Raw genomic sequence first — 14,536 nt, forward strand, 5'->3', positions numbered from 1 at the left:
GACATATCTTTATATGTTAGGCAGAGATCGCCTCAGAGTAGGCAATATGCTATGGAGTAAAGCTGGAGTTTTTTGAGGCAGTCAGTGTAGGGCGTTTGTTTGAGGCCAGTAATCCTCTTTGTGAGGTACTTCTGTGGCCTTTCCAGCTGCTGCAGATGTCTTGTGAGGTACATTCCAAAAGGGGCATTGTACCCTGTAATGGGTCTAATGAGTGTCGAGTAGAGGGGAACAATGACCTCTTTTTTCCTGGATGAGAACCCTTTTATGATGAGGTGTGCCACGCAGAAGGACTTCCTGACTACTGTGGTAATGTGACTATCAAAGGAGAGACTACTGTCCACCTGGGTCCCAAGGTCTCTTATCATGCATTCGGTGTTAAGTAGATTGCTGCCAATGTGGTGGTTCATGGGTACAGAGTTTTTACCAAAGTGGATTACACTGCACTTTTTGGCATTGAGCTTAAGGCCATGGCTTTGACACCAGGCATCTGTCTCAGCGAGACCCTTCTGTAGGATGTCCACATCATTTGGGGACTTGACTATGGCTCCTAGTTTGCAGTCATCTGTGAACTTCATTAGCCAGATGCCTTTTGTGTTAGCCTGTACTTCAGAGAAGTAGATACCAAACAGAAGAGGTCCCAGGATGGAACCCTGTGGTACTCCACTTGTCACTGCTTTGAGGTCAGATTTGGAGTCTATAACTTTTACAGTGTGGGTTCTGTCAGTGAGCCAGTTGGCAACCCATCTTGTGACATAGGGATTTATACCTAGTTTAGTGAGTTTAGCTATAATTCCAGAATGGGGGATGGTGTCAAAAGCCTTGGTGAGGTCAAGATAGGCTGTGTGAACCACCTTATTCTCATCTATGGCTTTGGTGACTGCCTCAAAGAAGTCAATCAGTTTCAGGAGGCATAATCTGCCTTTCATAAACCCGAACTGGGGTGGGATCCAGAGTTTGGAGGTTACCAATGTCTTTGTTTATGAGTTCCATGATGACACATTCTTTGGCCTTGGAGACCAGGCTCGTCAGGCTAATAGGTCGATAGTTCCCGGGATCAGTGGTGGCTCCCCCTTTGTGGGATAACTGTTGCTGTGCACCATTCAGTGGGCACAAAGCCTGATACGAGGCTATTATTGAACATGGTGCTTAAGTGGGCAGCCAGATGTTGTCTGGTCCCATGTATGCTATGTTTTTGGCTTTAGAGAGTGCAGCTTTTACCTGCATGGTTGTGATTACAGGGACTCTGCATTCTTCCTGTATAGCTGCTTCAAGTTGGTCCTCATAACAAGGGATTGCAAATGAACAGTTTATCAGCTACAGTTCACACAAAAACATTCATGGCTGAATCCAAGCCACTTCCACACCACACATCTGTCATGAAAGGAGATACTGCCACCCCAGCTATCTGGAATTTTGTAAATGGTTATGTGCCTTTTGTGAATGCTGCCATGCTTCATGTAAGATGCTTGTGTTACAAATGTATTAGAACTATATGTCATGTATATATCAAACTAGATTTGTACAGACATGTGTGTTGAAAAGATATTTTATAAATTACTGAGCTTAAAAATGGATCCACGATATGCACTGCTGAAATAGAACAAAAATGTAAATGCATGACTGTAACTGCTTAAATGTGTATATTTTAACAGTGGAAACTGAAACATAAGGGGTTAACTTAATTCCATCAAAACTTCAGAAAAATGTTGAAATTAAATTACTTTATGACAGCAAGAGACAGACTGTCTATACTAGGGAGCTCTCTGTGCTGTCTTGAAGAAGAAGTAATTACTAGGCTTGAAATGTGGAAGTGTTTTATTGTTTTATGACTTCCAACAGCTGCACAGATCTGAGCAAAAGCCCTTGTCTGGGTATATTCATAGGTGGATGCTAAATACTGCCACCTTTCAGCATTGGGAGTTTTACATGGTATAGAGTCAGATGATAAGACATTCTGTCATTCTGTCAGTTATCCCAGCAGTAATATTTGAGATATTAATTTAAGAACTCTCTCTGAGAGGGACAGCATTCTGTATTCTGTCTTGGACCTGACAAAATCCATTCACCACACATCTGACTTGCTGTGAGTACATTTCTAAGGTATAGTAATTCTCTTAGATATAGTCAGGAATATAGCAAAGCTTAATTTAGATGTTCTTCTTTGTTTATTTGAGATTGTCCTGCAATGCTGTTTTAAATATCCCCTGTGATTTAGAACTCTGATGTCACTGTACATATATACTGAATATTGTCTTGTTCTATTAATATTTATTATTAAATTTATATTTAAACATTTCATTGTGACTGATCTGTCTAGAGATATTTAAGTTTTGAGAGTACTTGCATATTTATCTGGTGACACTATTGGGCCACTCCTAATAGCCTTGCTCTTGGTCAAATTATCATTTGTATTGACAGTAACATTACACAGTAAGCTTGGACATCTTTTGTTAAGGGCCTTAAAGTAGCAGATAAGGAGTGGCTGATGGCATGTGATAACCACCTTATAGTCTGGGCAAAAGGAGGCATAGCTAATAGACCTGTGCCAGCCTTTCCCAGGTGTGTGTGTGTGTGTGTGTGTGTGTGTGTGTGTGTGTGTGTGTGTGTGTGTGTGTGTGTGTGTGTGTGTGTGTGTGTGTGTGTGTGTGTGTAAATCAAACCTCAGTGTGTGTGTGTGTGTAAATCAAACCTCAGTGTGTGTGTGTGTGTGTGTGTGTGTGTGTGTGTGTGTGTGTGTGTGTGTGTGTGTGTGTGTGTGTGTGTGTAAATCAAACCTCAGTATGTGTGTGTGTGTGTAAATCAAACCTCAGTGTGTGTGTGTGTGTGTATCAATCAAACTTCACTGTGTGTGTGTGTGTGTGTGTGTGTGTGTGTGTGTGTGTGTGTGTGTGTGTGTGTGTGTGTGTGTGTGTGTGTAAATCAAACCTCAGTGTGTGTGTGTGTGTGTGTGTAAATCAAACCTCAGTGTGTGTGTGTGTGTGTGTGTGTGTGTGTGTGTGTGTGTGTGTGTGTGTAAATCAAACCTCAGTATGTGTGTGTGTGTGTGTGTGTGTGTGTGTGTGTGTGTGTGTGTGTGTGTGTGTGTGTGTGTGTGTGTGTGTGCGCGTGTTTTTAATTCAAACCTCAAAGTGTGTGTGTCAGCTACTTGGGCAGAGACACAAAGCACTGGTTGGACAGAGAGGGTGCTGGAGGTCTTGGCTTGGCCAATCAGTTGAGATCTCAACTTTATAGCTGTGCCAGTGGGGAGTCTTATTGGGGATTTGGAGAAAGAGGAAGAAATCAACCCTGGACTGAGTGTGGTCTCGGTGTGCTCACAAAGGAAATTGCCCTGGATGCAGAGTGCTGCATCTGGAAATACTGTGTATGCACCTGTCATCCTCCCAATATATATCCCCCACTGGTGCCACTGGTGAGGACTGAGGCTCCTTCAGTACCAGACCATTGGTGGGGCATCACAACATCAATCCTTCAAATCCTTGCAAACCACTAAAAAAACAAAAACAATTTCAAAGTATCTTAACCACTAAAAAGCTATTGTATTTAAAGAAATAACATTTAATAATTCAGTAAGCACTATTTGTATAAAACGCTTAATATAACGCATACTGTAATTTTTTAAAAGAAATATAGCTTATCAATTTTCATTAAAAGAGTGACAGTTATGTGTGATCTAGATTTAACTTGTAAAAGTCTAAATATTGATCTAATTATTTGATAACATTCCAATAATAGTTTTTATATATAACTATATTTTGTTTATAACATAGCATAAATTTCCTAGGTGCTATTGCATGTCAAACATACTATCAGTAGCAATCATTCAGAACTATTTAGTAACTGATGATGGTTTAGAATGCACTTCACAGTCTTTTGCTTATTATATAACTTGTATTCTTTGACATCTTAGCATATGATTCAAAATATTATGATTATTTACTTTTAGACAGGAAGTAGTAATCTGGGCAGTTCTTAGAATTTGCAGAACTCCCACAGCATCACAAAAGTGCAAATAGGTTCATAGGTTCATACTAGGCTATCTGCCCTAGGGCATTTACAAGCCTAGCCAGAGTGTGTTTGGCTATTGCCACCCATTGAATTGAGTTTACTGTGCCCTTTTTTAGGTTAGTTTACTGTGCCTCTGTCTAGTAGTGACACAGAAGTAATCCCCGGGGTAAACCTATGATCTCCCATCCACTTGTCAAGATTCCTCTTGAAGAGAGACAGTGAGGGGCTCTGCCTAACATGGACTGGGATTCTATTCCATAGCGAAGGGAGCCTCTGGGTTATGAATCTGTCCCTCCAGCATGTCCTATTTATTTCTGTGCTGAGGTTCAAGACAATCGAGCGCGTAGCTCTAAGGGATTTGGATTTTCTGAGGTGGAGCAGGTCCATTAAGTCCTGGTTTGACATGGCTTTATATGTCAGGCATAGATCGCCTCTAAGTAAGCGGTATGCTACTGAGTAGAGCTGGAGTTTATTTAACCGAGCAGCATATGGCATCTGTTTGAGTCCCTTTATCCTCTTTGTGAGGTACTTTTGGGGTCTTTCTAGTTGTTGCAGGTGTCGGGTAAGGTACATCCCAAATGGGGCATTGTATTCTATTATGGGCCTTATGAGGGATGAAGAAAGAGGCACTATGACCTCCCTTGATCTAGATGTGAATCCTTTCATGATAAGGTGGGCTATATAGAAGGTTTTTCTAACCACTTTGGCAATGTGGTTGTCAAAGGAGAGATTACTATCCTACAAATGACTCTAAATTGTTTCAAGCTGGTTTTTATAGCTTGAAAATGAACAGTCCATCAGTCACAATTCACACAAAAATACCCACAAGTGAATTCAAGCCACCTCCATACTACACATCAACCCCTGAAACCCATCCAAATCCAAACCACAAAAAAAACAGCAAAAAACATTTTGAAGCATTTTAACCACCAAAAAGCTATTGTCTTTAAAGAAATAACATATAATAATATAATAATTTGCTAAGCATTATTTGTATGAGATATTTAATATAAAGCAGTCTGTCATTTTTAAAGGAGACATAACATATAAACTAGCTTTAAAAGAATGACAGTTATGTGTGATGCAGGTTTAACTTGTAAAAGTGTGAATATTACTCTATTTGATATCATTCCAATAATAACTTTTTATATATGTAAAAAGCTATATTTTTTTACACTTTGTTTATTACATAGCATGTCTGGGTGCTATTGTATGTCAAGTATACTATCAGTAGCACACTACTGGATCATTTTAAAAACTCAGAAATCAACTTAACATGCCTCTTTAGTATCATTTGTTGGATCTTGTATTATATGTAATAGTACATTACTCAACTATGCCGAGATATCAGAAATCATGCCACCTAACATAAGTTTCATCATAATAATGTTTAACATTTAATAAACTGAATAGTTTTACCTTTTAAACTTTAAATGAAGTTAAATGGCTTTAATTTCATATATAGCTAAAAGAATCAAGTGCTAACATTTTAAAAAGGCAACTAGTAACCATTTGAGGTAGGGAAAGAAAGAAATAAATGATTTATCTTGTAAACAGTAATATTCAGCACCTGTTCATAAGTATTTAAGCACTTCTTTAAATTAATTAGATTTGTCCTTCAGTTTTTCACTGTTTTTGTCATTTATTAACCAACCATCTCTTGTTGCATTTCTTTTCAAAGAAGTTGATAGATTAAAGTTTATTTCTCCTGTTATTTCTAGGATTTTATTTTTCTGTATAAAGTTAATTGCATTTTCCAAGGTGTTAAAAATCTTCTTTTCGTCTGAAAAGGTGAATCCTTATTTTTACTGGAATTCTGGGAACAAGATGTGTTTTAATATTGTTTTTCTTTACGCTTTTAACAAGTAGCACACATGATTTTCTCTTTGGCCTGTATGTTTCTAGTTGGTGTCATTAGCCATTGCTCCAGGATATATCTGCCATCATCAATGAGATGGGCCTGTGGAAAATCACCCTGCACAAACCACTTGTATAAGTCATACATGTGCCAAATGTGGGAATTATCAGCACTGCCTCTGTGGCCTGCTAGTACATTGTACCCTGTGTATTGTGGAAAATCTGGCAGTTGATGGAGTGGAACCACTTACAGCTGACATGTCACTGTCCCTGCTCCCCATTGAGTTGTTTATTGCAATATGGGTGAAGACATTGGCTCCTAGTACCTTGGAGAGTAGGGCTATATCATAAAATGCCCAAATGGCTTTGGCCGTTTCCTCTATGACTCATAAGAACCATATATACTCCCCCCCACTGTAGCATAACATGAAGGAAATGATGAATTATCCAAGTTTCCTTGAGGCAGATGCCTAGGATATGCCCAGTATGTCCCCATTGGCCACCAAAAGCTGCCTGTAGCTAATATTCTTAAAACCATACAAAACATGGTGACCACAGAGATGGGTACTCCATCCATCTGATGAGTCTGCATGTAAGGTTGACACATCTCGACTATCTCCTACACGGTGTCTCTATCCACATGGTAACTGTCCACTATTTATGTGTTATGGACGACATGATATTTTAGGCATGGATGGATGATACAGCAGCACTGAGGTCACAGTATGCACTTCAGTCACTACCAGCAATGATAATAGCCTCTTGAATATAAACCTTCAATAATGCAACAGCTATCACATATGTGTTTGTCTCTCTGTCAGCTTAGTCCAGGATTTTACTGCAATCAGCAACTGTGGAAGTAGCATATCTCCACATGAAATATATAAATTTATGAAAATCACTACACCATATGTTTACCCTCATTTGCACTCATTTCCATATCATTATACTACCATTTGCATATTATGTGGTTGTGGCATTTATTGGCCTTCTGCAGTCATGTTCAGTGTATCTTTGAAGCTCCCCATCTAATGTTTGGGCACTCTTATTTCAAAATTGGCTACCATGGTGTGAAAAATATTTCTAAATTAAAGGATACATATGTAATGTTTTAACTGTATATGTAAATGTGTGATTATAAACTAATTTGTAACCTTTTTGTGATAGGCTGCTTTTAAACATGTGACTGTGGTTAATATATTTATTACTGCAGTTTATGGTGCTTTCCTAACTGTAAAGAATCCTCATTAAACTTCAGAGACAAAAGCACTTACATTCTTCAAGTTGTGGTGCATCCATAGGTTTCCAGTGTTTTTCATATTTATAGACATTTTAATGTACTGGTGATTCCCTGTTGCATTCATTGGGGTTTTATTTTAATTTTTAGAATCTGTATATGAAAAAAAGAGTGTTATGTGTATAAAATGTTAGGTAACATGGCAACACTCCAAATGTGGATCGTTTGAAATATTAATAATGAGGACAGCATGAGATGCACAAAGACAAAAGTAAAATATTAAGCTGAAAACAGAGGTGGGTAGACAGCTCGGCACTTCCCGAAGAGTAAGTATCCAAAGCTTGTTTCCCATCTTAAGTACACAGAATGGTTGTATTCCTGAAAAACCCTGACACCTGCATGCTGATTCTAAAGCAGCATAAGAAAGTTATGTTTTAGTTGTGTTGCTTTTCCTATGCATTCAGTACAAAATAATAAAGCAGTCCTGATGCAGATTATCAAATAAAAGCTCTCAGTGTGTATTTCTTGACATTCATGTCTTAAGCACAAATTAAGTTGCTATAATTAGTGAGGCACAATCATAATTCTTTGTTGTACGTTTAGCTTTATCTCCTCCAAATAGTATCAGTTACAGAAAAAAGTGTAGGAGCAAGAAGTGCTTCAATGGTTTTCAAACCCTTTGAAAGTCAGTAAAACAACACTGCCAAAACACATAGGAAGTAGAAATAGAGTGTCCCATCTAGAAAAAGCAGCTTTAAAAGCTACTAGACACTTCATTCTGCCACACTTTTTAAGTTCAGCAGTGTGAAGTATCTCACAGCTTTTAAAGCTGTTTTATCTTCTGCCGCTGATCTTTGCTGGCTGATAATATCTGTTGTTAATCCTTAGAACTTGACCTGCTCTTAGCATCACTTAGAGGGTGCTTAAAAAACATGTTAACCATCTTTCTAGTGTCAGAAAGGTGTTTAACAACCATATCCCTTTCCCACTGTAGGACCACAATAGTGCCACTTCATGCATTACAATGAAACTTTACCCGCATCTGACTATCTATGGGACTTGGTTATTACAAAGGCTAGATCTTTAAAATTCAAATATAATGCTGATATTTTACTAAAGAGGTGTTATTTGGCTATTAAAAATAACAACTTCTTATAAATAACCATATATTCTATTAACCCTTTCCAAAACAATGGACATACCTATTATAGAATATGAGACATCGTTTTGTATTTATGAACCTCAACAAATAAGAAAGCTAGAACAAGTCTATCAATATTAAGTATTGCTGGTTGTTATGGAATGGACTTCTGCTAATAGATTAAATAAGTTAAAACTGTATACACTTTCATGCAGGGTGTTTCATGGATATATGATTGTGATCTTCAAATATTTATAAATTACAAAGTAGCCAGCACAGTGAATATTGCATTCTTAAACTCCAATAGTCTCCTTCAAATTATAACTGTCTGATGGAAATTCAACAAGGGAATCATACATTAAAAATATTATTTTAACAATAAAATTACAAAATAATTGTATGCCCTTCCTCTGAGCATAAGGCAGATTAACACTATTAAAAACTTTAGTAAGTTCTCTTGATGAATGAGCTGGAGATAAAATTTATGATCTCCTGTACATAGGCACCACAATGATCTTTTAGTTCCAGTTTGTATTATTACAAACTCACTGAAACACTGAAGCAAGGAAAGCTACAGACAGGAGCACAATCAAGCTCAGCAGTGAGCGAAGAAAATGTGGAGTGCATAGCTCTAAGGAAACTACCAGGTGAAATAACTAATAGGGCCAGGTGTAGCCTCACTAGATGACACAACAGCATGAAGTACTGAGGTTCTTATGGGGCTGTAAATCACTTAACTTAATGTTTTGTAGACTGGAATGGCAGGGTAATTCATCTCTGTACTGATTGAGGATTTGAGTAAAATGAGACAATAGTAATAAAACGGGCTTATGATGGATAATTCTAAGAAAACAAAGGCTGACAAGAAGCACCAAGATAATGTATAGTAATAGAAAATGTCAGTAGTAGAGACAGTGAGGAGAGGAATGGAGAGGACATAGCATGGGTCTGGAAAAGGCACCCACAAAGCCTTGGACCCTAAATTACCTTTAGGTGTTCATTAAAACTCTTAAGTACAAAGCTTAGAGGCATGGCAGATGATAAAAATGTCACCTATGATGCAGTGCTGGCAGAGAGTTTTATTTATCATGATTTGATGCAGACTACTACTGTCATTCCATAGCCAGTTAATGGCCAATAAATTAATATTATTCCTATTATTATTGCATTATTTGATCTTGTTAGATTTTACTCAGTGCATGTCTCTTCTGCTGAACCAGTTTATGTAAGTGAAGGAAACCTAGGACTGTGACATTCCTTCACGCTGCTCTCCTGTGTTAGTATGGCAGAAGAATGCAAGTGCCTGTTATGGGGATAGAACCCAAAACCCTTCTAGGCTTTTGGTAGCAATCATGAATGACATCTCATTAATTTGGACTGCACAGAAGTACAGACCAGCTGTAGTATTATTTAATTTAAGAACTTTTCTCTGAAGAGAGAGAGAGAGAGGAAGAGAAAGAGAAAGTGATTAGTTTAAAAAGGCCATCGGTAATTGATACATTCTAGAGAAACAGTTTCAGTGCACGCGCACACGCGCGTGTGTGTGTGTGTGTGTGTGTGTGTGTGTGTGTGTGTGTGTGTGTGTGTGTGTGTGTGTTTAGAAATGGATGGGATAAGCTATTAAGGACTTAGTTCCAGAAAGTCAAAACATGCTACACATAATCCTAGAAAAGCAAAAACAGGTGGTGTGAGGTTATATTTCACAGGCTACTAGGGTGATTATTAGAGAAGTGCATAAATAATAGCACTTTCACAGTTAAATGTCAAAGTGATTCACCTAAAATGCAGTCACCACAGCTCAAAACTGCAAGGTGACAAGTGATATGTGGGTATTTGAACAGGAAGTAGCAACTAAATAGTGTGCAACACAGTAATATTGCCCTTTGGAGGAGAATATTGATGTTAAAATGTTATCACAGGAAAGATTTATTAGAAGGTCAGTGGCTGGGAATAGGAAAGTTACAAATGCTTGTTTCCCACCAACAGGTGTAACATACATCTATAGCTGTTAGAATTAGGAATAAATGTAGGAGAGAAACAGTGAAAAACCCATCTGTCTTAGTGGTACATATGCTAAATGGAAAGGCAGGGCTACTGGCATGGCATTCTGAAAATAAGATTTAAAAAAAAGCAAGAATAGAAAGAGGACTAGCTAGCTTTGTGTGCTAAATGATGGACTGAACATAAGGTTTTAACTAAAAATATTCTTAGCAGGTAGAATATAATAACAGAACAGAACATATTCATTTGGAGGTGGCAAAGTTGTAAAGTGAAGACTTACAGAGAATGAAGCCTGCATTAGAGTTGAACATTTGGACAACAGCAACTCAGATGAAAAAACACTACCAGCCAAAAACAAGATAACTGAAAAATCCCTTAACAGGTTTTCTCCTTTCTCCCTAAGGTAGGGCAACCTCTTGATTCAACCCACAGTGTTCTTTTGATTGACTTTCTGTTGATTAGCTAACTTACATATGGAGCTGTGCTTGAGAAAATATCAGAAACAGTGCTAGCCTGAACAGTGAAGATGGGGGCAGATTACTGAAGGGCTTCAAAAAGTGTATACAGTAGGCAAGCCAGAAAAAAAAAAAGAAAGAAATCCTCAGTGACTACATGCCTTTTGAAACTTAACCCATTGTGCCAAGAATTTTCAAACTCAAAGCAGAATGGCTGAAAATCACATAATGTGATGTAATAATCAAAAGGAGATGATGACCTTGGAAGATGACTGTGCCAGATGGAGAAATTACACCAGCTGTGTTCTTTTTTTGTCTCAGAAGCACCACAGTATAATACAGAAGCACAGGGAACTAACTGAAGCAGAAAAGTGTTAGGCTAATTCAGTTCATTAAAATTAAATGCTTCTTAGTAAGCAAAATCTCCGAACAACATGCAAGCAGCAGGTTAACATCTCCCATTATCTGTCATCTGAACATCTGACCACAAAATAATATCCATTCAAATCTGTACACTTTGAGAGCACCTTAAAATAGGGGACTCGTGTAATTCTGAACCTATACAGGTAGCAAATAAAATAAATGACAAATTACCTTCAGGAAAAGCAAATGACACCATCTCAATAAATGCGAAAAGTTAAGAGACACAGATGCAGGTATTCTGGATTCAGGTAATGAAAACACAAACTTTTTAAAATGTTTTATACTATGCACCCATTCAGAACTAGTGAATTATACTTTCCAGAACACATTCTTTACTTGGCAAATATGTGCAGTATTCCTTATAAACCCATGAAGTTACTATTACAGAATATGTGTTAATATTATTTCCCCACAGAAAAAATTTGGCAACAATGCTGTTTGCACTAGAACAGCATTTCGGAAATGATGAAGCCAGCCTCCATGGGAGGTCTTAATTTGATTTAGGAAAGGCTCAAGCATCTATGAAAATGTTGTGCATTTTAAATTCTGATTACTGTTACTTTAACATTCTGTATGTTTAAACTGCTGACATACCATTTCTGTGGTAGGATAAAGTTAAATGGATAAAAGTCAATGAATGCAAATATGCGTCAGGTGGAGAAATCTGGCTGTAAACTGAATACGTAAAGAGTTAATAACACAGAAATGCAGTTCACTCCTGATTTACAATATACAATTTACTTTTTGCATATACAGGGCCTTGGGACAATTCTGTTAATTATAACAGGAGGTTCAAGTTGTTATGTATGGTTTGGGGTTGTAAATGTCCAAGAACTTATGCACAAGACACATTTTAGCTGGCATACAAAAGAGCATTTTCATACTACCATATGATTTCCAAGGAAAGGCAAGCATGTCTTGATGATTTATTCTGTACTACACATTATTTTCAGAATTATTGTGAACTCAGCATTCACATTATTTTCCTAGACCCAGACCATTAATGTACCGCCCCACACAGAGTGGAAGTGCCCTCAGACATAGCGAATTGGCCATTCTGTGAAGTCCACAACACTTTAACAGATGTTCCAAAAAGGCAGGGAACAGTAACATATACTGGTACCCAGTCTGCTTATGACTGCAGTAAGATCAGTGTTGTATCTGAGGGAGGCACTTTGGCAGCTCACCATTGTTCCACTTCAAAGCAGCAGTATGCCATCAGCAGAATCAATTTCTCTACCCATCTGCCCAGCCACAAGAGAGCTATACCAAACTGCAGGTCATGAAGGGATGCTTTTAAAACTGAAGCATTAGTCCAAGCCTCTAGGTGCTCGGATATTTAATGGTTATTAATACATAATAATATATCATTGACTTTTTCAGCATTGCATTTGTATATTGCACAGCAGAATAAAGGAACACAAATCACATTCTGGTTCCACTTAACCCAAGGCTATGGAGTATTCTTTATTGTTCATACAGGGAAGATCTTTTCATTTAAACCATGAGTAAAATTTCAAAAGCATTTTTTACATTCTTCACGGGAGGCATTATCTCTTAAAAAATGAAAACATTCAGAATTGTCACCTTTTTGACATTATTTAATGTGATTTATGATATGATGTTGTGATACTATATTATGTGCACCTTTCAACCTTTTTGTTTGTCAGTAGGATTGATTACATTTACTTCACAATTCCTCATTTAAAAGAGTTCACTCTTTATAAATAGTACAACAGTGCATATAAAATATAATAGGTTGCCAGGAGTGGGTAACAGCAAATATCCCAGTAAAAAGTGGCTAACACAATCTTGTTGATAACACTACATTGTTAGGAAAATCTCTAGTCATGTCAACATGATGTCACTGCTGACTAAGTACTGATCGATTTATCCTTGTTAAACCTGTGTCAGTCACTGCTTACAATGACATCACCTTGCTTGCTAGTAAAGCCTGCCTATGGTTCTTCTCCTGATTGGTACAGCTGCTTCAGCCACAAGCTTTCTCATCAGCTGATTTTCCAATCAATCACAGAAGAGGAGGTGTGTCCCCCTCCTCCTCCCCTCAATCCACTAGATCACAGACAGTAATAAAAGAGAAGGCAAACACTGAACACTTTAGAAGCAGAGCTGCGATGAGGAGAGAGGCAGTGTCCTTGGAAATTAAAGGATTAGCAGAGCAGCCAACTCCTTTTTTCACCTGCATGCAGGGAGTTCACTTGTTAAAACCGTAGATCTGCAATTGAAGGTAAGAGCAGTTTTCTTCAGGAACTCACTGATTCATAAATTGCTTTATGAAAAAACAGGCTCACTGGTATTATTAAGAGATTACATTTTTGTTCCCACACTGTGGTGCTGTTCTTGTAGCTGGGTCTCCTTAACAATAAACTTTCCAAGGACAAGGCATGGGAGAACGAGTAAGCCCATCAGTAACATATTGGTGTCCTGTTATTTGATGGCAGTGTCCTAATTGGGGAGACAGTGATGTTTGCTGGAATATTCTTTTAAACTACAGTGTGGAGCTTTCAGAGTAACTGGGTTACTGCAGGATAAACTGTAAGGCTAGTGGTACAGTCCTGCAATAGACTGACAAACTTGTATCACAACAGCATTATACTCTGGGAGCAGATAATAGTTTCAACAGTTTAATTGTCAGCAGAAAGAAAAGCTGCAGTATGTGAGAACAAAATAAAAAATGTACAAACTGCAGTACTGTGGCTGTAATCAAGGATGGTGCTGATGTAAATTGTGTCTGATTACAATCAACTGATATTAAAAGAGTTATCTGCATGAGTTCAGCTGACATAACCTGAAATATCCTTGCTACTTGAAAAAGACGTGTTTATGTCAACAATGGATAATTCTGTTGTTATTAAACAGGTTACTCCAAATAAGAAAAGTTATAGCTCCTGTCCTTGCTGATGTATTCTGACAATGTACTGTTGTTAAGTGAACTGTTGCTGATGCAATCTAAAATAATTGTTATTGAGTAGTAATATAATTTAATCTGGGGTGTAAAAATTATGAACAGAATTTCTAGCACTAAACAAACTGTAACTGTTTTCATGAAACTTCATTCTTAAAAAAATGCATCACTGTCTATAGTTGCCTTTTCTGTTTCTTTGCCTTTCATAGTATGGAAATGCCAAGTAAAAGAATTGCCTGGTCAATACTTAGACACTAGATTTAATCCTGCTATCTTTGTAGAAAGTAATAAACTTTAGAAACACACTACCTTGCGTTCCTTGTGTCCTTGTTATCAGGGCATGCATGATATTATACTTCAGGTATGGGTGTTTCTAAATTATGGCAAGCATTAGCTGGTGATTGATGTTCAGTACAGGCATCTGGACACATTTCGTAGTAGAACTAGTGTGCTGTCCAGTCTTCAGCAGTCTTCTCACAATGTAAACAGTC

At 37.7% G+C, this 14,536-nt stretch overlaps 1 protein-coding gene across 1 annotated transcript in view; it reads left to right on the top strand.

Moving 5' to 3' along the window:
- Nucleotides 1-13,228: 13,228 nt before the first annotated feature.
- The window catches only part of LOC122809062 (leucine-rich repeat neuronal protein 1-like), a 479,134-nt gene continuing 477,826 nt past the window's right edge, over nucleotides 13,229-14,536 (top strand). Inside the window, exon 1 of the mRNA XM_044080277.1 lies at nucleotides 13,229-13,367. The gene's annotated coding sequence lies outside the window, so the exon portion shown is untranslated. The remainder of the gene's footprint in view (nucleotides 13,368-14,536) is intronic.

The sequence above is a fragment of the Protopterus annectens genome, chromosome 8.part0, assembly GCF_019279795.1.
Source record: "Protopterus annectens isolate FY-2018-M chromosome 8.part0, PAN1.0, whole genome shotgun sequence".
Taxonomy (NCBI): Eukaryota; Metazoa; Chordata; order Ceratodontiformes; family Protopteridae; genus Protopterus; species Protopterus annectens.